The sequence below is a fragment of the Megascapheus bottae genome, chromosome 5 (genome assembly GCF_031878675.1).
Source record: "Megascapheus bottae isolate mThoBot1 chromosome 5, mThoBot2.hap1, whole genome shotgun sequence".
Classification (NCBI taxonomy): Eukaryota; Metazoa; Chordata; class Mammalia; order Rodentia; family Geomyidae; genus Megascapheus; species Megascapheus bottae.
In genome coordinates, this window is record NC_143513.1 from 43,542,100 (window position 1) to 43,569,608 (window position 27,509).

General features: G+C 35.6%; 1 long non-coding RNA gene across 1 annotated transcript; it reads right to left on the reverse strand.

Annotated features, from left to right (window-relative positions):
* Positions 1 to 2,815: 2,815 nt before the first annotated feature.
* Positions 2,816 to 26,877, reverse strand: LOC150063309 (uncharacterized). Its single transcript, XR_016535412.1, has 3 exons — positions 26,791 to 26,877; positions 23,540 to 23,633; positions 2,816 to 2,981 (listed from the first exon to the last, which is right to left on the reverse strand). It is a non-coding gene; the product is annotated as an uncharacterized LOC150063309 (long non-coding RNA).
* Positions 26,878 to 27,509: the final 632 nt, after the last annotated feature.

Consider the following 27,509-nt stretch of genomic DNA (forward strand, 5'->3'; position numbering starts at 1 on the left):
GGTATTAAAATGGTCTATTTGCTAAATATATAGATCAGGAAAACAATATTTACATTTTATATTCCCTACATATAACATTTGGAATATCAAGTCAGAAAGTAGAAATGTAGATATTAGAAGTAATTCATTTTTATTTCTTAATAACTAGAAAAAATGGAAATATAATGAAGTAAAAGAAAATTATTCTCTGTCTGATTATGTGAATTCAAGTACAGCTAAAATTGTAAAATGTGTGTTGTTGGTGACACTCCCACTAAATATTTGACTATGCATTTACCTACACAATTGCTTGTTGGATGCTATTTTAGTATGCAAACAAGAACATGATAATAAATTGGATTATAAATTTAATTTGTGGTTACAGTTTTTGAGTCTCCTTTGTTTTATTTCTGGTTCAGCTGCTGCTGGGAGATAAATCTTAGAGAATTAAAGAGAAATAGCTTTACATTTCCTCAATCATTTCCCATTGCAGTTTCTGTATTTTTAATAATCAACGTATCACACTGGTGCTGAAGGAACCTTACCAGCCATGGTACTAAATGAGTCATAGCAAAATTCAGTTCATAAAAATTTAAAAGATAGTAGAATAATAAAGTAAAAGAATAGAAAAGAGAAAAGCAGGGAGAGAAGTACAGAGAACAGAATGTGCTGTTACTTGGCATTAGCCAGTGGGATTACAGAGTGATGACAGCTTGAAAATCTTGAGTGACTAATGCTTTCCAGGATCACAGGAGTGCTTTACGTAGATATGAGGCATATGTGAAACTACATTTCTCACAAGGCAAAACACATTTTGAACAAAATTCTATAGAACAAGAAAGCTGAGTTTCTTAAAAAGAACTCGATTTTCTCTAGCCTCTGGGAAAAACAGAGATCCTTATTGACTATGTAAGAGCAAGCACTTTCTTCAGTCTTTTGAATTTTATGGATATTCTCTCAGGTTTCAAAAAAAATAAGAAGTTGTGTGTGTGTGTTTACACAAAAGGAATAAAAAATATAACTTCTTTAGAAATGCTTATACTTTTGTTTGTAGATAATAAATTTACCATGCAAATATATTTTGGGCAAAATAATTGAGTTGAAAATATTAATGTAAGTACCTATATATTGCAGTGGTTTTATTTTTACCTAAATAGATAAATTTACAGAATCAAAGATATTTTTCAATACCTTTATCAGTAAAGGTAGAATATGTTACATTATGGAAACAAAATTTAATTTTACTATTTAATTTGTAAATGTTATTACTACTCTTTCCATGGATTGTTATGGAATAAAAAATTGATTGCAATAAGGAAAATTCATTGACCAACCTCACTAAGTAAGCCAAGAAGTTCTTTATAGTCAATATTTTATAATAGTATGGTGAATTCTAGAAAGAATGTCAATTATTGTTCAATATCTTCTGACCTTGGACATATCTAAATTCTCCCAAGAGATAATAGGTATTATGTGTCCTTTACTAATAGAGAGTTAAAATATGTTCTTTCACCAAAATATATTGGATTTAGCCAATGCTTACATTTCTTAATTGTTTTATACTGGCTGAAAGGGGATATGAGCTATTGACTAGTAATGTCAACAAACAAAAAGAAAGCATAGTGCTCTAGATGAACTGCCAATTTCAAGTTGAACATGGTGTCACATGTCCAAACCTGGCACTCGGGAATTAAAGGCAGGCAGATGGTGAGTTTAAGAGCAACCTGATACCTTGCCTTGGGTATTAAAATTCAGACTGAAACAGGAAGTTTGGGACAAGGAATTTCTTGATTCTGTGCTTAATGATTTTTGTCATTTGGGGGGTATGTTTGACGTATATTTGAAGTCTTTTCCCACTGGTGTTTAGCCTATTAAGTAAGTGAAAACAATCTACTTCTGGAATGGTACAGAGGGGCATGCCTGTTATCCCAGCTTGCTCAAGATAAGGACCGTATCTAAAAAACATGTGACCTTACCTAAGAGATAAAATTAAAACCTTAAAAGACTGAGGATGTAGCTCATGTGGTAGAGCACTTGACTAGCCAGTATATGTTTGTAAATTGTGACCTCAGGATCACAGGTTAAAAATGCAAGTTCTTTCACAATGGATACATAGATCATTTTTGTGTGTCCTCCTCCATGCAAGGCAAAATATCTTCTAGTGAAATATATGCCATTATGAAAAAATGAGTAATAGTTGCATATGCATATGATTACTCAGTATGAGATTCAATCCATAACCCCTAATTAATTCTGTAGTAATCATTACAATGACAGTGCCATATCACTGATTAAAGAATACATTTTTGCATCAGTTAGACTTTCATTAATATTCTAATTTTCACATTCGCTGCATGAACTGTCAGGCTCCTTAAATTCTAGGTCTCCTTGTTAACACAGGATTAGCCAAGTCTGTGTACTTACATTGCTGTAATGACTAAAGAAACAGAATGACATGTGTGAGGAGTATCACTCCTGGCAAGCTCTTCAAAGAGACATTTTGTCCCTGAAATTCCCTGCTGCCTCACACTGATAGGTGCAATTCCCTTCCTTCAAGCACACCTCAAATTCTCATTATTTCTTTTGTCCCCTTTGGAATGAAATGGAGAGTTCATAGTTGTACCTTTGTTGAAAAAAGAGGTGAAAACACTTCTTAATCTGGGATGGGGGAGGACAGGGAGCAGAATGCTCAGTGGTAGAGTACAGGCTTGTGTGTGCATGACCTTGAGTTCAGTAAACACACACACACACACACACACACACACACACACCTCTATATCTTGTCACATCTGACTGTCACTGCAGTCTGCATTAGGATGGTCCATCACCAGTTGACAATGCAAAGAGAGAGCCTAGAGCTTAGGGTAAGACTATATGAAGAATAGAAGCATGCATTTACACTTTTTTGTCTATGATGTTCAACAACTGTTTCCTTTCCTTCTTCTTCTCAGTGTACTTTCTTAATATATCCCCATTATTTCCAATATAAGAATGTCTTTTAACTGCAACAAGAAAAGGGATAAAAGTTCTTTGTATCATTTTACCAATAATATACCTTTTTTCATATATTTTATTGTAATTAATAGAAGGGTTACATTATATTCACCAGATAGAGGGTGCATTATTTCACTTACATTAATACCCTTTCTCATGTCTTGGTCCCCATTTCCCTCCTCCCATCCCCACTCTTCATCTGGTTTTCCCCCCTTCCCTATCCTATTTCAAATAACCAAATATGCATATATGCAATATATGAGATAACAAGGTAAAATACTGTAACAATATGAGATAACCAAGGGAGAGCAAAAGAGATGACAGATAACATAGTACATTAAAGACAACAATCACTCATTATATGGCTTTTGTTTCCTTATCCTGGAGGTCCTTTCATTTAACGTCATACGGCCTTATGTGTCTAGGTTTTGCTGTATTGTAAATCGCTGCTAGGAGAGCCCAAAGTCTTTGCTGATTATGACAAATGAGGGAAACCATTGAGCCTATGTTCCTTTGAGTTTGGCTTATTTCACTTACTATGATTTTTTTCTAAGTCTTTCCATTTCTTTAAAAATGGGGAGATGTCGTTCTTTCTTACAGCAGCATAGAATTCCATTGTGTATAAAGACTACATCTTATTGATCCACTGAATCAACTGAGGGGCATCTGGGTTGGTTCCATATCTTTGCTATGGTAAATAGTCCTGCAATGATCATCATTGTGCTAGTGGATTTAGTGTGTCCTTGTTTCTGGATGATTGGGTAAATGCCAAGTAGAGGAATAGCTGGGTCATAGGAGAGCTCTACGTTTAGTCTTTTGAGGAACTGCCATACTGCTTTCTAGAGTGGTTGAATGAGTTTGCACTCCCACCAAGAGTGTAGTAGTGATCCCTCCTGGCCACATGCCCTCCAGCATCTGTTGTTATTAGATTTCTTGATCATCACCATTGTAGCTGGAGTGAGAGGGAATCTCAGAGTTATTTTGATTTGCATTTCTTTTATGGTCAGAGATGTGGAGCATTTCTTCATGTGTCTATAGGCCATTCTTATTTCTTCCCTTTAAGTCTTTTGCCCGTCTTTTAATGGGATCGTTGTTTCTTTGGAGATTACTTTTGGAGTGATGCAATTTTTTGAGCTGTTGATATATTTTAGATATGAGGCCTTTGTCCATTGTATGGTTAGTGAAGATCTTCTCCCACTCTGTAGGCTTTCTAGTTAGTTTTCTAGCTATGTCTTTTGACATACAGAAGCTCTGCGTTTCAGTTAAGTCCCACTTATCCATACTTTCTCTGATTTGTTTCAACCTGTGCAAAGGAGACCTAGAGTATCTCCTGTTCCTTCTTGTGAAATTTTCAATGTATCTGCTTTTACCTCCAGGTCTTTGATCCATTTGGAGTTAAGCCTGGTGCAGGGTTAGTAAGAAGGATCAAACTTTATTTTTCTGCAGGCGCTTAACCAGTTTTGCCAACACCACTTGTTGAAGAGGCTATTTTTCTTCCATTCTATTTTTTTGGCTCCCTTATCCAAGATTAGGTGACCATGGGTCTGTGGGTTAATAGCTGGTTCCTCAGTTCTATTCCATTGGTCTTCAGGTCTGTTCTTGTGCCAGTACCATGCTGTATTGGTCACTATAGCTCTGTAATAGAGTCTAAAGTTTGGTATTGAAATTCCTCCTGCACTGTTCTTTCTGCTAAGAATTTGCTATATGAGGTCTTTTATTATTCCATATGAAATTTTGGATTGCCTCTTCTATTTCTTTAAACAATGACATTGGGATAGTGATGGGTATTGCATTGAATTTGTAGATAGCCCTTGGCAAGATCGCCATTTTCACAATATTGATTCTTCCAATCCAGGAGCATGGGAGGTTTTTCCATTTCCTCAGTTCTTCTTTAATGTCCTATTTTCAACTTTTCATCAAAAAGTTCCTTTACATTCTTAGTTAAGGTAATTCCTAGGTACTTTACTTTCTTTGAGGCTATTACAAAAGGAGTTGCTTTCCTGATCGTTTCCTTGTTCCTCTAGGCGTATAGGAAGGCAGCTGATTTTTGAGGGTTAATTTTATACCATGCTACCTTGCCAAAGTTTTGGATCAGCTCAAGTAGCTTGGAAGTAGAGTCTATAGGGTTCTTTATATACAGAATCATGTCATCTGTGAAGAGGGAAAGTTTCATTTCTTCTTTCTCTATTTGGATCCCCTTTATTCAATACCATATCTTGATGAACATTTTCTTTTCTTTTTTCTTCTTCTTTTTTTTATTTTTGATGGGTCATGGGGCTTGAACTCGGTGCCCAGGTGCTGTCCCTGAGCTCTTCAGCTCAAGGCTACCAACCTAACCCTGAGCCATAGCCCCACTTCCCATTTTCTAGTGATTAATTAGAGATAAGAGACTCTCAGTCTTTTGTGCCCAGGCTGGATTTGAACTACAATCCTCAGATCTCAGCCTCCTGAGTAGCTAGGATTACAGGCATAATCTTCAAAAAGATTATTAGTATGTATATATATGACCCTTTTATTTCCAAACAATAGAGTTATACTACTGAGAATCCTTGTACAGGCACAAGAAGTAGAATGTAGAGAACAAAACTGTATATTCATACAATTCCCCAGTGAAATTCTAGTTTGAGTATTGGGTACTTGTCCTATTAGTAACAGAGGAGATGAAAATTGAGGGGAATGTGATAGACTACTTGAGTTGTAAAGTATCGTGGCTGAAAAATTAAATTCAATACCACTAAGTAGAAAGTTTAGGCACATCTACTTTCAAGGGAAATAATATTTTCAAATAGCCAGTTTGGTAGATTACTTAATTCATGTTTATAAATTATGTTGACGATGAAAGGCGTTATTTAAATTCCAGAGTATCATTTACTGTGCATCAAAGAAATTTAATTTGTGGAAAATGACAATTACCATATTCTAATTAAATAGTAAGAAAAGGTAATGGTCTAATGCTTTGATGACAGCCACAGTCCTTGATAACTAGAAGCCTGTTGTACATTGATTGGCCTTAAACAACTACTTGATTTTTTTTCCTGATCAGACTTAACATAATTTTCTTTGCAATGGAACTAAAAAAGTTTAAGAGCATAATGTTTGGATTTTGCTTTGCATTCTAGTATTTGGTTACTTCACATATTTTTGTAGTAGTTTTCATTTAACTCTGAAATTAAAGAAGTGAAGTAGTCCTTGTCTTCTTTAGCTCTTGCAGACAAATATAATGAATAAATAATACACAAATATTTGTTACTTTATCCTGTAATCATTTATCTGTGTTTTCAGACATAAATATATGCCTATATATAAATGTTTAAAACATTATTTTAAAATAGATATAAAAGTTTGTATATATAAAAGTTTTGTTCATGATAGACCTATCAAAACTCGTGCAATTAATGTTGTATATTCATTTACATATTGCACCAATTCATTGCATTATAAATTGATAAACTATCAATCTGTATTGCAACCACATTAAGGATCAACTTAGCATTAAATAGACCTGTATTCAAATGAAACCTTGGAATTTTTATATGCAAGTTTATGACCGTTGCTTCTCAGTTTCAGTATAGTAGTCAGCCAGAACTCATTTATTCAATCATTCATTCATTCATTCAACAGATTATTATTAAGTGTTTCCTATGAGTCCTGAATACTCTGCTGAATTTAGAAGATGAAAATAAATTGATGAGTCATCTTTACTCTAAATATTTCTAGGGAATTGGTTACATAAATAGGTTAAATAAACCAATGCATTATGTTCTGAAGATAGTATATGTGCTGAATTTTTATGATAGAATAGATGAAATGTACTTAGTCAAGCCTGAGAAAGAAGAGAGAAGGCTTCCTGGAGTGTAATTTACTGAACCGCATATTAAGGGATAAGCAGCTATTAGCCAACTGAAGTGAAAAGGGTTTATAGTGCTTATATTCTAGTGAATCAGAGATGGTTTGCCAGTTGAAGGGAAGAGAGAGCATTTCGTTGCCATATACATAGTGGTGCTGAGCTTAGGTGAGGCCAGAGGCCAGGTTAAAATGGACCTGGCAAATAAAACTAAAGCATGTGAATGTAAATGAGTAACATAGCAGGGGCCAAGGAATTTTTGTGTTTCAAGAAGGACTAGTACCCCTCTGTACAAGAGCACTTGAACTGTATTACTGAAATGTATTTGTTCTCATGACTGGGAGAGAGGAGGATTAATAGCGTGTCACTCACTAGGATATGAACATCCTAGATGGGGTTCTAGATGCAAAATTACCTCCCATGTTTCCTGACATTAAAGGGCTCTACCTGGACTATTTTGTGCTATGAGACAATGTCTGTAGTGTGCCAACCCACAGATTTTACCATTTTGCTGTTTCATGTGCAATTATAAAATACATACAGTACATGCACTTGGAGATTCCTTAGTTGATGACACACTTCCTTGGTAGAATTGAGACTGACATAAAATAAGTACTGACGTTTCTGTTTTAAATAACTCTCATTATATCTTACAAAAAACAACCTTCTTACAATTCAGAAGCATGTTCTCAATATGCTTCTGGGATCACTTACCCCCAAGGAGTCAGAAAACTGTAGTTAACTTTTAAAATAATTTAATGGTAAAAGTCCTTAGGGTACATGGGTAATTAGTAACCTAATTATCTAGGAAGCCCACACATTAAGTTCAGGATATCAAGTGGCCAGAAGAACCTAAAAGGAAATGGGACCTTACTGTAAGCAATTTCTCTCATTCTTCAGTCTATTTTTTCCCTTATCATTAAGGGGAATCATTGCCTTCTGTGTCAATTAATCTCCACGTTAAGACAGTTGTGCTTGTTGGTTTCACTTATGGAGTGATTCTACTTTCCTTCCTCCCCTTCTCTTTCCCTCCCTCTTCACCTCCCTCCTTCACCCCTTACTCCCTCTGTCCTTCCCTTCCTTCCTCCCTTCCTTCTTTCCTTCCTTCCTTTACCCTCATTTCTACCTCTGTATCATCTATATTTATCTAAATATTTACTATTTATACATCATAAATAGCAAGATTGGTCTGAAACACAGAAAACAGCTTCATTTATTTTAACTTTATTCAGTGTAAAATAGCCTGCAGGGTATACATTGATTTCCATAATAGAAAAGTACAAGAAAAAATAGCAGTTCATTTCTGTGATAACATGATGGATTGAGATATCAAAGTATGCATATGCGGAAGAGTCCGATTTTGTTTTATTTTTTTTCCTTCAGTGTTGGAAGAAATCCATTCTGCCACAGCTCTTCATTGTCTCGAGAGATTTTTCAAAAGCAAAGCATAAGCTTTTGGCAACAATACAAAGCAAGAGGTATTGTTTGGACAACCACAGATCTCAGTTGTTCTATAACAATATGAGCTTAATAGGTGCTCTCAGTATTCTCCCCATTGCCACTCAGATCTCTTTTGCTGGCCTTGTACACAGCAGCTCCCAGGGTAACTTCTGTCCCTAGACCTAGCACTTGAATCTCCGGGTGGGAGAACTAACCACAAGTGCTTTCCACTAGTTTTGCTGAATACACACAAAGCTGAAAGTACCAGAGAATTTATTTTCATCTGGAGCCACACTTAAGTGAAGACTGAGGTGTGGAGAAATTGAAACATTTTGGCTAATTACCTTACAGGTTTGACCCAATCTCTCTCCAAAGATGTTTGGAGGAGAATCTTCAGATTTAGCAAATCAAAGTACAGAATTTTCAGGAAGGAGTTATTGTTAGGATAAGTATATTTCATGAGATATTTGGAATGTGCTTGTGCTTTACAAATATTTTTCATTGGTAACCAAATGGAGGTGGATGATGGGTGCCTGTGGCTCATGCCTATAGTCTTAGCTACTTAGGAGGATGAGATCTGAAGATTACAGTTTGTAGCCAGCCCAGGTAGGAAAATCAATGAGACTATTATCTCCAGTAAACTACTCAGAAAAAGCCAGAAGTTATATTTTGGCTCAAGTGGTAGAACATTAACCTTGAGCACAGAAAGAGTTAGGGACAGAGCCCAGGCTCTGAGTTCAATCCCCAAGTCTGGCAAAATAAAAAATAAATGTAACTCTTTTGTCTGGAAATCATGCTTTTATGAGATTTCACTGAATGTGTCAAGTTTACTTGGCTTCTTTCTCCTTAGTTTTACTTTTCCACACCTCTACCAGACTCTTGACATGGGAGACGATGTCAAGAAATCACTCTGAAGAAAATATGTTTGCTCCTGAGCAAACTAATCTGAGACTGCCAACTTTGCCTTTTCATAATTCTAAATAACTTTACTTCCCAAATTCCCTGGTTGCAATGAGAAGTTCTACAGTGCTTCAGTGACTAGAAACACATAGCTTATTGAGGATATTTTGTTACATTCCTAAGAAAGGTATGGCAGATAATAAACTAGTATGGATATGGAGCTGGGAACATGATGGAGAGGATTTCATCTAAGGCCTAGTATATGGTCTGTTATTGTCAAGGCAAGTGACAACATGAGTTCTGTAATACCTTGAGATTGGTGTGTATTGGCTGGTTACTGGGACTCTTTTTTTTAGGGGGGGGGTTATCCTGGGGCTTGAACTAGGCCTGGGCACTTGTACCAGAGCTCTTCAGCTCAAGGCTCTACTCCTGAGCCAAGCTCCACTTCCGATTTTCTGGAGGTTTATTGGAGATAAGAATCTCAGGTCTTTTTGTGCTCGAACTGGCTTTGAATCTGTAGCCTCTGGAGTAACTAAAATAACAGGCATGAGCCACCACGCCCTGCTAACTCCTAGTATGGGACACTTGTTTATGTTAGACTTCAACATTCTGCTCTTTCAAAGACCCCCATACATCACATACATATGTATGTATATATGTGTGTATGTTATATTTAGCACATATATATGTGTGTCATAGATAGATAAATAGATAGATAGATAGATAGATAGATATGGAGTGAGCCCTCCCTCCAAGTTTTATATATATATATATATCTTCTATTTCTGTTACATATATAGACTATATAGTATTTGTGTGTATGTATATATATGTATATGTATACATACACACATACAATATATATATATTATATATATACATACATACATACATACATACATACATACATACATACATTCAATAAAGACTGCACTGGCTTTGATTATGTTCCTTTTAGGGTACCAAAGCCTGAAGTATGAGAGACACCTGGGCCAATCCCATAACCTTAGCACATTTTGAAGGCACAGAGTTCAGTCTTAACAATAAGCAAGATTCGGTGTCTCAGGCTGCAATGTAGTTCAATGATGCAGTGCATAAGTCCTCGAGATCAATCTCTAGAAAAACATATGTACAAAATGAAAATTTCTCAAACCAAAAAAAAGCCAAATGTAATTTGATTAAAAGTAATATAGCATTGTTAATTATAACTTAAAATGATTATCAAAGAAGTTTTCTACTTTTTGGAAACGGCAAGGTGATTCTAGCTTCTAGATATATTTAAGAAGTATATGAAAACAGTGATCAAAGAAAGCAGACAAAATATCATACTTCCAGAGCTAGACTAGTAGGATTTCAAATTTAATACAATTAAATTATAGTCTGCATACTATCATGCATTCATAAGTCAAAAAAATCCTACATGAGGCTAAAGTCAAAGTTAGAGTCACCTTCATTTAATGGAAATAAAAATTAAATCATATGAATATGATGACATTAAATGTGTAAGACCAAATAGTATATATCCTATTGCTTTAAAAAATGAACAGTGTTAATCAATTTCCTTGGCTGAATTAACATTACATGACCCTAACTTTTAAATGCACTTACGTTTCTATCGTCAATACTTCCTAAATGAAGGAATAAAAATTTTAAATTAGAAGACATAATGAATAGCCTTTATTCTAAGATCAGACACAAGACACTCAAAGCTAATGGAAAACATCATTCTAAGCCAGAGCATATGAGCCCAACCAACATAACAAAGTGCTGCTATCAGTCTGGAAACCATCTTGAATGTCAGGGGATATGCTCTTCATTTGCAGTGTTTGATTGTTCATATAAATATTTAATGAAAATATTATTAGACTATTCAGCTGAGTGAAATAAACTGATGGCACAAGTAGCTAAAGAAGCTTATTTAATATTCACTAAATGAAGTGGCATAATAATTTATTTTGCATATTATATAAGTCTTTGGAGAGGTTTTGTACTTTGAAACTTCCTACCCTTGTTTAAAAGGTGTCGTTGCTGCTACGACTATGAGTTTTTAAAGTGTTTTCATGGTTTATGAAAATGCAGCACACATTTTTATAGGGAAGCTGAAGCCTACCATCCATGTTAGTCACGATAGTAATAAGGTCCCTCTGTTTGGGATGGTTTCTGACATCGAATACAGACTCCTGGAATCTTACAACAAATTTTGAGCTTACACTCCATAAAATTACATAGGGAATTTCTCAAGAGGAGCTTACATGATTGAACAGAAAGGATTTTTACTGTCAGGTGAGTTACGAACTTTCTGAAACATTGAGGATCATTATTCTTCTCCGTTTATATTTTAGAAACTATTTTAGCATTTCATCTGGAAGAATGTTTGGGGATTTAAGTTTTGGAGAACTGCAACAACTTTATATGTTTACATATACAATTTATAAAATTTTCTAAAGACTGCATTTTTTTTTGTTTATGTTTGGGAGCTTTTGAACTTGGGGCTGGGTATGCACCTCCATGAGCCATCTTGTGTTCAAGGCTAGTACTCCACCACTTGATCCACAGAACCATTTTGGCATTTTTTTGAGTAGTTAATTGAATATAAGAGTCTCATGGACTTTTCTGTCCATCTGGGTTTGACCTGCCATCCTCCGATCTCAGCCTCTGAGTAGCTGGGTGTGAGCTACCAGCACCCAGCTTGCATGCATTTTTTTTTTGCAAAAAAAAAAAAAACATCTAAAGATTGTGTACATGTACAAAGGATAATAAATGGCATAGGAAAAGGAAAACTGTGCTCTTAAAAGTATGTTCTTTTGGAAAGCCAGAAGCAGATACATGTTATGAACTTTTATAAAAACTGAATAGAAATGGAAGTTAAAATAACAGTTAAAAATAGCAGCCCAGAGTACAGAAAGTAAATGTCTTTATTTCACATCTTTGTGTTGTTTTCTTGCCAGTTCACCCCCAAATTATAACAGTAGCAAATCTGTCTCATTATTTCTAAAGAGTATGTCATAACAAGCACTTACTGTTACTGAGCTTGTTTCCTTTATCCGTGTTTGCTAGAAAACTAAGATGGTTAATTTAGAGCTACCATGAGTGGGCTAAGATATGTTTAAATAGAAACACAGAAAAAGACAGGAAACAATAAAACACTGTGTATAAACAAGAGATTTTTCTTTGTGTTTGTTATTTTTAATGTTCTTTCCTTTTAAAAATATTATATTTAATTTTATTGCTAGGGTGATATATATGTATAGGAGTTACAGTAACATTCATAAAGTAGTGAGTACATTGCTTTTTGAACATTATTATCCCATAGTTTTCTTCCACATTCTCTCCCTCCAACCCCTCCCAAATTGTAAAGCTCATTTCCAACATATTGTCTTGTGAATATCCTTTGACTCATCACCTTGTTTTTCCCCTTCCCTTTCTTGATTCAAATAAACAAATATGTGTATATACAAAGCACCAGGTACCAAAGTCAAATAGAGGTATGCAAAGCTGGTTCAATATATGTAAGTCAATTAATATTATTCATCACATCGACAGGAGCAAGGACAAGAATCACATGATTGTCTAAATAGATGCAGGAAAGGCATTTGACAAGATCCACACCCCTTTATGCTAAAAGCTCTGAAGAAACTAGGAATCCATGGAACATTCCTCAGTACAGTAAAGGCTGTGTATGACAAACCCCAAGTTAGCATTATTTTTAATGGCGAAAAGCTACAGCCATTCCCACTAAAATCAGGAACAAGAGAAGGATGCCCACTCTCTCCACTCTTCTTGAACATAGTATTCGAAGTTCTCGGTAGGGCAATAAGGCAAGAAACAAGCATAAAGAAGATCCAACTAGGAAAAGAGGAAGTGAAACTTTTCTTCTTTGCAGATGACATATTTTGTACGTCCATAGGATTCTTTAACCTTTATAGACTCTCAAGTTACTGGAGCTGATACAAAACTTCGGCACAGTAGCAAGGTATAAAATTAACTCTCAAAAATTGATGGCTGCTGGGTCCTGATGGCTTACGCCTGTAATCCTAGTTACTCAGGAGGCTGAGATATGAGAATCACAGTTTGAAGCCAGTCTGGGCATGAAAGGCCATGAGACTCTTATCTTTAGTTAACCACCCAAAAAACCAGAAGTGGCACTGTGGCTCAAAGACGTAGAGCATTAGCCTAAGCTAAAGAGCTCAGGGACAGCGCCCAGCCTAGAGTTCAAGCCCCATGACTGACAAAAAAAAAATCAGTGGCTTTCCTTTATGCCAACCACAAAAAGAGTGAGACTGGAATAAGGAAAGCACCTGTTTTTGCAATAGCCTCAAAGAAAATAAAATACTTAGGATTAACTTAACCAAGGAAGTAAAGGACCTCTGTGGTGGCTTACTTTTCTATGGAAGTTCCCTGTAACACTAAAGAGCATATGGTCAAGGATAAATCTCCAGAGGCGATGAGTCTACTGTTCTCTTGATAGAGAGAAAATGGAACTCAAAATGCTGAGCAAAATCAATGAAATCCAGGTAAAGAACTCAGAATGTTTTCCTGGGAATGCCAAGGCTAACCAGTACAGTGAACCTCTCTGCTCTGTGTGAACTTTAAAAAATAATCCTGTAATGCAGATCAATGTGGATGAGTGAACAAATTTTTTTTTGTCTAAAAAGAAAACTGGTATAGTATATCAAAGATGTGTAATATCTGAACATTAGTTTTGACACATCAGAGGGGGTTCATAAGAGTTCTTGTGTTAATTTTTTCAATTGGCCCCTAAGTTCTTATATGTACAGTGTCATATTGTTCTCTCTTTCCTCTGAGGAATTTGATACAGAAAACACATACTGAGGCACATATATTGAGGACTACTTTGATAACAAAGGTCACTGAATTAAAAAAAAATAGATTCATTGAAAGCAGGGAAACTTGTGGACTCTGCCACCATGTAGCTATTGAATAATAAGACTCACCTGCCTGGCATGAATTTTATTGCTGAGGCCAACAAGATGAATCATATCCACTTTCAAGGATCTTTTCTGTTGTATAATTCTGCAGATTGATTCAGTATATTTTAAGCATCATAATTCAAAGATCAGAAGGTAGAGAGGCATGTACAATATTGTTGTGAATACAAATCACTTCTGCAATATTTACAGAAATGGATGGATGAAGGGTATTATACTCTGCTTTTTTATAATTTGTCAATTTTTGAGGAAGAAGACTATAAATTACAAATATATTTTAAACTTTCTGGTGGTTCTATTTCATGTGCAACTGTTTTATATCATAATGAAACAATTTCACATACTTTGGAAGAAGCATAAATAACTAGGAATTTCACTTCTTTTATAGCAAATATATGTTACATTAATGGTAGTAAATAAATATTTATTAATTTGATTTGATAAGAAGTCTTCAGATCATATACATCTTAACAAAGGGAAAAAGTTAAGGAAATTTGAACTGTATCAAAAAGCCTTGTGTCACTGAAATTAAGTAATACCACATATTTTCTGAGTCAGGACATATATTCATATCTTAAACATTATCCTCACATAATTATTATCTTACCACCATATACTTCTGGATGAAACTTATAAACAATCACATGATAAGAATTTTTAAAGTCTGGCATTTTACTATATTTTCCATGATATTAAAATAGCCATGCAGTTTTCCTTGAATATGGTATGGACATTTCTATTTTCTTTCTTTTAAGTAAACATTTCGAATACAATGATGAGATACATAGCAGCAGAATAGCAATGTTTAGAATAACCATGAATTCAGAAAATAGTGGTAACTATCCTAAGGGAATAAATTCAGGCTTGCCTTTGTTTTTATTAATGGAAGTTTGAGCACAACTTAGGTGTCAAACACAGAAGATTTAAAATAATCAGGTGATAAAGTGTGGATAACACCAACTCAATCCTGTCAAACACATTGGATGAAGAAATTCACACAGGCAGTTGGTCCTCCTTTGCAAATGAAAGTCATATTGTGCTTGCTTTTAAAGCTGTGTTCTTTTTTTCACTAGGCATCCGCTCTGTTCTGGTGTGTCTTTTTGTCATTTGAAACTGTTTCCAACAAGAGGCAAGGTAGAGACTGAGGTCAAGACTCCTACTGTAGACCTAGCTATTGTGCAAGATCACAGAAACCAGCACGATTTATGTATATTAAAATATTTTCTATTTTCAAAAAATAAGACCAGTAATAGAAGGATGATGCATGACCAAGATCCAGACAAACAAGAATTGCAATGCTAACAAAATGCTATGAAAACTACTTCTATGCCAGTCACTATCAAAATACATGGAATGTTTTCCCTGGAATATGTAATATAACGTAATAGAGAGTTTGCTAGGTTGTCCAAATTCATAGATTTCCAATTTTGCTTCATAATTGTATATATTGACTTCATGTCCATTCTATCTGATCCTTTCCTCCTATGAAAGTTGATTCAATGTCTCAGAAACAATGAGACGAGACACATGAGCTACACTTGCTGTGGTTTCACTGTCATCTCAGTACCCTGATACTGTGTCAGGGAGCTTGTTCTGTCCATTTCCTGTGTATTTCTGACTTTCTTCTACTCCTTGGATTTTTTCTTGGTTTTGTTTTTTTATGGCTTGAGAGTTGTGTTCTATAAGGATATACCCTACTGTCATCCCTGTTTGTCTTACATAGCTCCACTTCATTGTCTTGACTTGTTCTTAACTCCTTGGCAGGGTCTATTTCAAATTGTCAGGCGGGGATAAAATCCTCATACTTAGCTGGGGAAGACATAACACAGTTAACAGGAAGTAAGGATTTTTCATTTCAGGAAGAATTCCTAGGAAGATACTTTAAATCTTTAAAGGGTAGAGTAGGCACTTAAAAGTATGAACTTCCTCAAATGTAAATACCTCTCAATATTTCAAATGGCCAGGGAAATCCATCAAAGAATTTCCCTGATCATTTAGACATTTCTGATTTTAAATTCAGAGCAATACCTCTAAACTAGAAAGATGAGAGAAGGGATAGCTTTGCTTTCCCAGCGAGGCTTTCCATTTTCCAGCTTTAATTAAAATAGATGTCTGGTGTGAAGATTCTTTTATTTACATAGAGCACACCACTGAAAGGAAGGCTTGCATTCTCTGAAAAGCCTTTACTGACCAGGAAAATGAGGCCAAGCTCACCCAACTTCATTTAGGTCTTTAGAAATTTCAAACATTTCAATTTCAAGCGCTTTTCACAGTGTCTTTCACACTCTGCCCCGCTTGTAGGTCTGCACAATGCCAACTAAATTGTCAGAGGAAAAATAATGAATGGCAATTGACTGATCCAGAATTTTTATTCTCACATTTGTCAAGAATCTTCACTGGGTGAGGATCAGTGTTTGTGAAACCTTCTTAATATAAATCACAATGACAATAGAGCTAATTCAGGTGTCCATCTTGTGAATCCTCTTACAAGGTTTGTAACATTCTGTCCTGTGTAACCTTTTAACTCTGAAAAGTCTTCAAGTTACATTTTCGGAGTTAGGAGAATGTGAAGATTTGATTATATTGTAAAGCTAATTTTAAGGTTCCATTATTTGATGGATTGGTGGTATTTTTACCATATGAAGAATCCGACTTCTATTCTAGGTAAATGAGTAGGAAACGTCTCTTCTTATGATTTCTTTCTTTCTGACTCATCACTCCGGGATGTCACTAGTTACAATTCCAAAATTTTGAGTTTCCCTGTTCTATTTCCCTTTAAATGTATAGCATAGAGTTTCACACAAAATGAATACCAGCACTTTCTTTGAAGATGTTTGATAGAACTAACTTTTCAGTATGAAGAGGTAGCAGCCACATATAATGTTAGTGTTCATTCTCTATATAGCTTGCCTGACAGAATGTTCATTATACTTGGCATTTTTTGCATTGTATTTGCAAACAGGTGTTATAGATCATCTTTAGAAGATTATGAGGTGCATAAATTCATACATCTTTTGTGAGAATTCTTCCTTAATGACTGAAGTGGAAGAGAATATTTCCATTTCTTTTGGAGAGAAAAAAAGGAACTGAAATGACATAATAAATGCTTAACAAATAGTGACCATTGGCAATACTGAACCCATTTTGAACAAGTACTTTGAATTGTTATGCATAGAGAAACTTTGGGAATGATGTTAGTGTACCAACTTATGATTAACAAATGATCTTTACTGTCAGACACTCATAAAACATGAGAAAAAAGTGTGTAGAGTGATTGCAAATATTACCAACAATGACAATAATTATAATGGCAGAACTAAGGGGAAGCAAACTAAATGCCCACTGTGGGACATCAAAGCATGGTTAAAGATCATTTATGGACATGATTTCTCTTTTGATTGTGCTAATATGTGTTTATAGATAAAGGAAATCAATGATCGCACTAATCCTGTAAAAAGGCTGAATTACTAACTTTAAGTTATTATCAGTTTTTAATATCTTTGACACAGAATTTGAAATTATTCATATCCCAAATATTATTCAATTTAGATATAAATATAAATCTTCCCCTACTACTTAACAAAGGGAATTGACGTTCAATATTACATATTTTAGATATTCTATGATAAAATATTCAAGTTTGACTTGAATAATTTGGAGGTTTTCAAACTAACTAGAGATGTGATATGTTGGAAGGCCCATAAAAGTATATTTTACAAAACAGATATCATAATATTTACTTCTCCACAAACTCAAACCAACATAGGAAGCCTAGAATTGGAAAAGTTGTTTCTGATATAAAACTACTCGACACTAAGTCTTGGTTCTACTCTTCCTTAAAATCTGTGTATATCTACTCTTTCCAAATATTACTTATTTGATTTGCAAGAATGTAATTCCTGATTTCTTTTTTCCTGTGGATGTTTCTTTCATCAGTGAAGTGCAGGGTGGTAGCTGAGGGGTCAGAAAACCTCTCTCACTAAAGACTTTCCCTCTGTGGAAATAGGAAGAAATCCATCTAGGGCATTCCACGTTCCTATTCCAAAACTCCCAGATGGCCTCCAGTCAATGATGGATTAAAATGTGACCACACTGGCAGGACCCCTGGCTTCTAGACAGAAGCTACTGGAGCTTTCCATTAGTCATCTGATCTCTGTAGGACCAAGATGTGGCTAGTGACCAGCAAAACCACGTTTGCTGATTCAGCAATTTCCTTATTCTGCTCTGCTCAGGCCCCACTCCCGTTCTCAACACCACTCTATCACAGCATCCTCAGAGCAGTTCTTCTAGGATGTGGGCTTAAGGGAAAAGTTCCAGAATGTTTAGAAACAAGAAAATAGAAAATTGTGCTTTGAGAGGAACCAACACTAGCTTTAGTCTTTCTGCTTCAGTTCTCTTTCCTGTATATTCTAACAAAAACATTTCTTCCTTCTTAATAAATCTCAGATTTATCCTTTTGCCTGAATCTTCAGAGTTCCACTTTTAAACCACACTGTTAGCTACTATCCCAATCCTCGATCGGGATAATTCAAGGTACTTCCTCTCCTCAAGGATATTTCCTTCTCTCTTGCTCCCATGAGAGGCTTTTGGCATCAAAGTTTATAAATATCACCATTGTGTATGAGAGAAACTATAATACCTTCAAGGGGCTTTACAATCTTTCCCAAATGTACCATTCAGTTGAGGCAAGTAGGAAAGAGAGAGGTTAACAAAATAGAGCTCTATTGCCCAAGGTAGCATATTTCCTGATGGTTATAAGATGCTCAAATTATTATAATGATAAAATTGTTAGCTTGAGGGAAATTGGAGCTGAGTAAATAAGAAATCAGAAGAAAGGAGGAAGCAATCCCTGAGATGTCACCTGCAGGCGAGGCTTACATGAGCCTTATGTGTGATGTACCCAGGGAAATCTTCGATGAAGGGAAAGGTTTCCATTCCAGATGTGCAGCCATCAGCAGCTGTTAAAAATGGAACCTGAAGATGATCAGATGGCATGAACAAAACACTATTTTGAATGTACAATACTTTGATATCCATGACTATACAGTTACTACGGGGCCTGTCATCACTGAAATCCACCAGTGCTAAGGATGTTTGATGCACCCAACCTCTCCTAAATATACATTGCCATACAGATAATATAACACCTTCACTTATTACTTCAATAAAGCACATTATCTTTTATCTTGCCTTTGAGTTACCATCTTCTGATCAGGAGGCAAATTTTTATAAAATCAAGAGCAAAAGAAACAGCTAGCAGATCACACAAAGTATTAAAACACAACTGATGATGACATAGGACTGACTGAGAACTTCTCTTCCTCAACTGAGTGACATAGGACATGCCAAACTTACAACTTTTCTTTGTGGTGCTTCTTTCAGACTTTCTTTTTTGTAAATAATTACTATATTTTGACCATCCTTGCTCAAACCCCTTGTAATGAATCTGTGAATGAAACAGGATTGCTGCACAGATTTTTCCCATTTTCCCATATCTACCCCACTTTTAATACATCTTTCCAATTTTCCATTCTTAACATGTGGTACTGATCAAATTCACAGCCTTAAATGCTCTACTTCCAAATGTTAAATCCTAGAAATCAAACCTCTCATTGCAATGAGGAGCTCTGTAAGAGGAGCAAAATGCTGTATTCTGGAGATTAATGCATTGCTCTTATATAGCATGTCAGTTGGATATGTACTTAGATCCTTGATAAAGCATTATCTGGGTGTGTCTGTGAGAGTGTTTCAGAGAAGTTTAGTGTGTGGCTATGAGTAGAGTTGGAGAGTATAGTTTTCTTTCAAGATAGGCACCATCCAATTGGTGCAGCCTTAGAAAGACAACACAGGAGGTGAACTGGTGTCTAGTTCTTCAAGAGCTGGCATGTTTTGCTTCTGCTGCCTTGGATATCAGAACTTCTGGCTTGTGCACTAGGTTTCAGTTGTGCTTTCATCTTTTTTTAACTGTTTCTTTATGAATATGGTTTGCCTGCACATAAACGTTACATTTTTGTGGCTATCATTAAAATGCCTGGCTATTTATGTTCACGGAAATACATGTGCTACCATTGCATATTTTATTGTATAGCATAGCTTGTGAAGTATTCTATCATGGTTTTATGTTTCTCAAATAAATCCTCTTTTAAATATGTAAGTAAATACCTTCAAAAGATGTTAAAGTTACCTTTTCTAGCATTATCAAGATTTTGAACTTTTGGGATTTTAGACTAGCAAATTTAAATTTGACAGCTTTTAATCTTTTAAGATTTGAACATTTGGGATTAATGATGTTTAGATTGCGTGCTCAGACTGATTATCATGAGTGTTCATGCATAAATATATTTCTGAATTATGCACATCATTTCTCTCCACATTGCTGCAGATTATAGTCAGTGGTTCTTAAATTTCACATGCAGTCGAATTGCCAGAGAAATTTCCAGTATTTTTAATGCTATCAATATAAATTAAGTCCCCAGATAAAATAAGCTCAAAAATCCAGATACTAGGTATTCACTCAGATGTGGGATCTAGGCCTAAAATGATGATGTGATGATGGTGATGACGATCATGATGAAGATGGAGCATAGTGAAAATGGAGGAATTTTTAAGGAAAATGAGCAGGAATGGGGAGTGGAATAGAGAAGATACTGGGTGATGAAGAGAATGGAGCTACTTTATGTATTTGGAAACAACATAATGTAATCCAGCAAGCACTCTTTGAAAATGGAGTGGGAAGGGAAAAGAGGGGAAAGGAATATAGCAGAGGTGTAAACTTGCTATATGTTTCTTTTGTATCATCACAAAGCCCCCCCTCACTCCATACTAATAATGTATGACATTTTTAACCCAGAAAAGATAAAAACTCCAAACAGAATACAGCACACACACACACACACACACACACACACACACACACACACACACACACACACACACACACACGATGTTATGAATCTGTTCAAAAAATAAAGAATTTCTATTCTATAATTTCACATTTGCTTCAAAATGAAGAGTCACCCATGGGGTCACATCAGGGAAATGGAAACCTATGCTGTAAAAGGAGGCCTAACTCGTGGCCCAGTGCTCATTCCCTGGTCTTGGGACCGCACCTGGCTGAGATGGTGGCTGCCGACTGGTTGGAAGGCATGGCTGTGGTTTGTGAAAGTAAGGCCACCTCTGGGATTGAACCCTTCCACCCTCTCAGACAGTACATACATCCTGCGTCCTCAATGAGAGTACCTCCCCTCCCCCGCCCTGCCCACCTTTGTGTTGATAGGCTCCTGCACCCTATGTTAGCTGAATGTACTTCCACAATAAACGAGTTCCTGCCTTGACAGGTCTCCCTGACGCGTCTGATTGCCCCTCTAGGGAGGGCTGGCTGCAGGTGGTCAGTCAGCCCTCTCCTTTCTTGGCTTGTCCTGGTCAGGGCATGTTCTCCCTATCCCTCTTGGGGGTCAAGAGGGACGGAAGACTAAAAACCCCAACAGTCACCAAAGCAGGAAAATAAAAAAAGCTCAGTATATTTAGCATGGTACTGCACATACAAGGAAGGAGTATTTGTGTTTAGTAGCTCCCACGTACATGCCACTAACATGTCCTCTACATCAGAAGAGCTTCTGGTCATTAGGAGGCACCCTTTGACTATACTGTACTTTGGCAGGGACTGGAAAACATGTTTATGGAAAAGGCTGGGGATGAATTGAATCACTGAGCTAAAAAAAAAAAAAAGACAAGGAATGAAAAGATCTCAGGAATCAATGGAGTGGAGAGAGTACCCAGGAAGAATTCATGCAGAAAGGAGAAGAGGGACAAAGCAAAACTAAATCTCTAGTAGTGGTAAGCCAGACTGGACTCTAGCACAGAAAAAAAAAAAATAACAGGGATTTTATTTTAAGCAGTTAGCTCTGGGTGTGTGTGGCTATGAATGATTAAAAATTATTTGTAGCAAGAGAATCTTCTGCTCACGGGTGCAGAATATGCCTGTGGCCCCACCTACCAGAGAATGAAGGGCTAATGGGTACCCGGTTAAAGTTGCCCTGTAAAATGTATATAATTTAACAATGTTACATTTAAGTTCTATCCTTTGTGTGACAGAATCCTAAGGATGGTTTCTCTGTCATGCTTCACCATGTACCCAGCATTTGCAAATTAAATAAAAGCACCAAAGCTGTCAACTAATCAGGATATCACAGAAGCTTCAGGGGGCAAATAGACCAGGTAAGAATGACCATGGCTTCAACTGATGAAAAATAAACAAGTTCTGGCTCATTGAAGAGCTTGCATTTTCTCAAGGCACATTCAAATCAAGGTCATGATATCTAAGGGTATTCCCTGTGCATACTCATTAATTCCCAGATTTATTCATCTTTGTTAAAGTGACAACGTACTGACCTTCCTAGTTAATTAGGCACGGAAGAAGAGAAACATCTTACACAGATAAAATAAACAATCTAGACGTTTTTAAAGTTAAAGCTCACCTTGATTTTACTAAAAAAATACATCTTATTCAAACTAGACATAAGCAAAGAATGAAAAATTATAAAATAAAATCAGCCAAAATACCAACTGGCACATAAATTTGGGGATATTATTTACCTCTATCCATTTTCAGACATAACTGATGAAAACATATACTCACTATCTTAAAATTTGTAATCATCTGTCATCTTATTTTCGATTTGTACCTCTGTGCTGCATTTTAAATTGAACAGCATATTATTCCAGTTCGTGTGCTTTTTTTTCAAATCAGTCAGTTTTATATACAGGGATTATAGACTTATATAGATAAATATTCAATTTTAGTGTACTAATTGTACATATAATTTAAAATTAGTTCTGTTAATCATGACATGATCTCTATGGATATATATTTGTTTTCATGTTTGTTTTAAATCAAGATGTTTTTTGTTTTCACATTTCTCTAATTCAAGATGTTAGATGAAGTGAATCAAGATGCATTCTACTCATAACTGACATAATGAATTGAAAACCTTTGTACAATGATTGGCCCATTTACTAAGAATTCTTTTATTTTAAAATGTCTGCTTGTTCTTATCATTCAAAAAAACTTCCTCCTGTACCTTCTGCAAAACATTTTTCAAAGTACATAATTCAAAGTACAATTACATAAGTGTAATTGTCTTCACAGTAATTAATGATCACTATGTTTGAGATTTAATTTTTTCAAAGCTTTATTTATATCATTTATTCTAATATCTGCTTCCTTACAACAGATATCATGTCTGTTTGTGTATTAATGTTTCCAGTAAAAAAAAAAACAACAAAAAACCAAAATAAACAATCAAGGTAGACCTGAGCACAGTGGCTCATGCCTGTAATCCTAGCTACTGAGGAGGCTGAGATCTGAGGATTGGGGTTCAAAGCGAGATGGGCACTAAAGTCCAAGAGATTCTTATCTCCAATTAATGATTACCCCAAAGTGGTGCTGTGGTTCAAGGGGTAGAGTGGTAGCCTTGAGCTGAAGAGCTGAGGGATAGCAACCAGGCCCAGAATTCAAGCTTCATGACCTGAAAAAAATCAAAGTACTTAATAGGAAATATGAATTAAAATATTAATTGAGTGGTAAATAGAGCCATATTTCTGGCTTATGTAATAGATTACATAAATGGAGCTTCAAAAGTTAAAAAAATAAAAGCTAAGATTAGAGGAGTAGGTTTACTTTCAAGAACTGGGAGCACAAAATAAATTAGAAATGAGATTCCACTTACTTAAACCAATGCAAGAGATACCCACCTTGAATTACTTGTAAGGAAGCCACAATTAAACCTTGATTTAAGAGAGGAATAATTAGGAAGATATTGTGGACTCAGATTTGCAATCTTATTGTGCAGATCTTTCACACATACTTAGTGACTTCAGTGACAGTCAGTGATGTAAACATAACATTGGACTATGTAAAGGAGCGGGATTTGAGTCTTAGCTTTATATGATGATTAGCCTCCCCATCCACTAGTCGTCTCACCAATAACATGATCATACTTTATATTGGTATGCTTTCTTAGGAGCATTATCTAAGATAATGTGATAAATCTAAGGATAGCAACTAACAAATAGTAAATTGATGGTAGATCAGCAATTATAAAGCAATGTTGCTTGAATTTTCAATAATGCATCCCTATTCTCATATTGCCCTTTCTCCTCTCTCATTCTCTCTTTCTATCATTTTGATATGTAATTTTATGGGGTAAAATGAGCAATTCAAATGGAAATGAGCAGTTCAAATGGAAATAGAGACATAGCTAAGTAATTAAGATACCACATTAAATATAAAATAAATCCTTCATTATGGAAATTCTCTGATGCTCCATTCTAGATAAAATGTCCTTCTCCTAAAAGCAAACCCTGGGTTTCTATTTGGCCAGTTCATGAATTTCCTATTAATTGAATCCTACCTAGTGTCTCCTTGCTTTTGCTCAAGAAGTTAGCTTTGGAATTCATCTAGAGTGCAGAGTTCCTGGTTGGTGTAAGGAAGTCAGGGACAATATGAATGTTTTGATTCATGTGTATGTTGTGTAATAATCAGATCAAAGTGGCTCTGTGGTTCAATGTGTAGGGCCTTCAGCCTTGAGCTGAAGAGCTCAGGGACAGCACCCATGCCTCGAGTTCATGTCCCATGACCGACAAAAAAACGAAAAATAAAAAAAGAAATCAGATCAAGGTAAGTGACACATCCATCACATTTTTTGATGAGGACATTGAACATAAAACTTTTTCTTGTGTCTGGTCACCAAGTTAAGGGGCAATGATTCAGATTTCATAAAAGACCAATTCCATGTGGTTCTCGCATGTACATAAAAGAGTTAACTAATTTTGTAACTTACCAGTGCAAACATGCATAGTAGAAGCTCCCTTCACTTTGGTTTTGTCTGTGTTTGAACCTTGAGATCTAGGTTGTGGTTTAATTTTGAATTCCCTGCTAACAGATTATCTAATACCAAGTGCCACGAAACTCACAAGCCTAAACAAATTCTCCTTTTTCTCTTTTTGACCAAGGTGAGATGCACTGAAGAATTCTGATGAGCAAACTATTACATTGCTAAATAGTCATTCAAACCTTAAACCAGAACCTCTGTCCTCAGCAATTTCAATAACTCTGCAGGTCTCTTCTTGAAAAGATCACAGCCTCTACAGCCCAAACCCAAACCAGATGATTCCAAGGAAATATATTTTGTTTGAAATCAACTTATCTAGACTTCCTTGTATCCATCACTTTCATAAATACACTCTTCATTGCATTCAGGTATTTTCTGTTCTAAGTGCATGAAGAATGTCTTTGGTGTTACTGTCCACCTTATTTCCAATGGATGAAGTACTGGAACATTTAACTGCTCTCATTGTGTGATGAAGTCATGATAGTGGAGAATCTTATTTCCTGTAAAAATGAGTCATGACAAAGGTTTATAGTATCTACTACATCCCAGATCAAACTATGTGTGTATACTTTCACATCAATACATAGCCATATGTTCATTTCCACTAATTGCGTGTGAGACATAGAAGTATACCATCTAGATTTGGTATTTTAAACGTATCATCTACATGTTGGCATTCCTAGTGCTATAGCACAGGCTTCATGGTTGCTAGGCAGGGAGTCTACCACCTAAAACACACCACTAGCCCTTTTGATATCGGTTACCCATTTTACATATAGGGTTTCCCTAAACTGGGCCTATGCAGCAATCCTGCGATTTGTGCTTCTCCATGTAGCTGGAATGACAGGCACACACTAGTTGGATGATATGTCCAGCTATAACTTTCACAAAACTTTTTTTTTCTCCCTAGGCTTGCCTCATGCCATAAGCCTCACTTTCTATACTTTCCAAAAGGCTAGGCTTACAAGTAAAAGTCAGTTAATCAATTTCTCTACTATTTCACACAAGAAACAGAGGCATCATGAAACAGAGATGAATCCAGGCCCATCAAACTCACATTTTCAGGACAGAATAAAGCTAAATGAACAACCTTAAAACTTAGAGAATTCTTAACAAAACCAGCTTCTTATTATATTCAAAGGCAAATAACTAACAAGACAGAATCATCCCTAGAGTAATCCTTATTTCCAATTCAGTAAGTTTTAATGTAAAATCTATGCTTATTAACTAAAGAAGTACAACATTAATAATTTTTATGAATGAAGGAATTCAAGAATTTATACACAAAGGAACTCCTCTGCACAAAACTGAAATCTATCCCAAATGACTAGGTAAGTGTGTAAGTTTGCAGACATTCAAGTTATGAGTAAGACAGGATAAATAAAAGATAGTACCTTATGTTTCTGGAATTAAAAAGAAAGAAACCTTAGGCCTCTTCACATAGAAAACAGTAGCTTTAACCTGAAAATTCCTAGCAGAAGCATGTTTTATTCTGATGACATTTATTTAATCATAAATTCCTTGCGGGGGGGGGATAAATCTTTCTTATCTTGATCTATCACAGTTTCCAGCATTAAGTAAGAGCTCGCCAAATACATGCTTCATTGGAAAGCATTTAACTAAATTGAACAGAAGAGTTTTGTACAGCTGTGTCATGTATACTAACAATTGTACTTTATTTGCTTTAAATGTATTCTCTGCTTTGTGTTGAAAGTCAAATACAGGATCATTTGCTGTGGGGAAGGGTTGGGAGGCAATTATAGGATAATTTTTTATCCAGCTTATGCATTACCTTGCAGCAACTCAGGAATTGAGGTCCCGTGATAGACTTTCATAATTCCTTCATTAATGCACTTGAAGATGGTTCATAGGGTGTGACTGTCGGAAGACATTCAGCAGTAAATTTTTACTAGAAATCCTGAAATGCTAGCTTAGAAGATAAAAACTCAAGTTTGATGGGTTCTGCCAAACTTAACTTCCTGCATGTATTTGTCAAAGTTTACTATTCATGATCATTCATGATTTCATTTTATCGCTATACCACATATGGTTTAGGTAAAGGAAGTCTCTTAGGAGTAGTAGTCGAGAATTCTTACAAGATGAAGGTAATAGGCTCCCAAAGAGAACTCTGGAATGGGAAAGAATTAATGAATAAGAGAACAAAGCAGATATTATTAATAATAACAATAATGCTTGTATTTCAAATTAGACAAGCAGTTTTAAAGTTTGTACTTGATTTTGTTTGTAGGGCAGTATAATATTTAATATATATATATATATATAGTGTGTGTGTGTGTGTGTGTGTGTGCAAAAAGATAGTGTTTTGCCTAATGGTGGTTTATGTCTAGTTACTCAGGAGGCTGAGATCTAAGGCTTTTTGGTTCAAAGCCAACCTGGGATGGAAAATCCTGTGAGACTCTTATGTCTAATTAATAACCAAAACACCTGAAAGTAGAGCTGTGGCTCGAGTGATCAAGTGCTACCCTTGAGCCAAAAATATCTAAGGGAGAG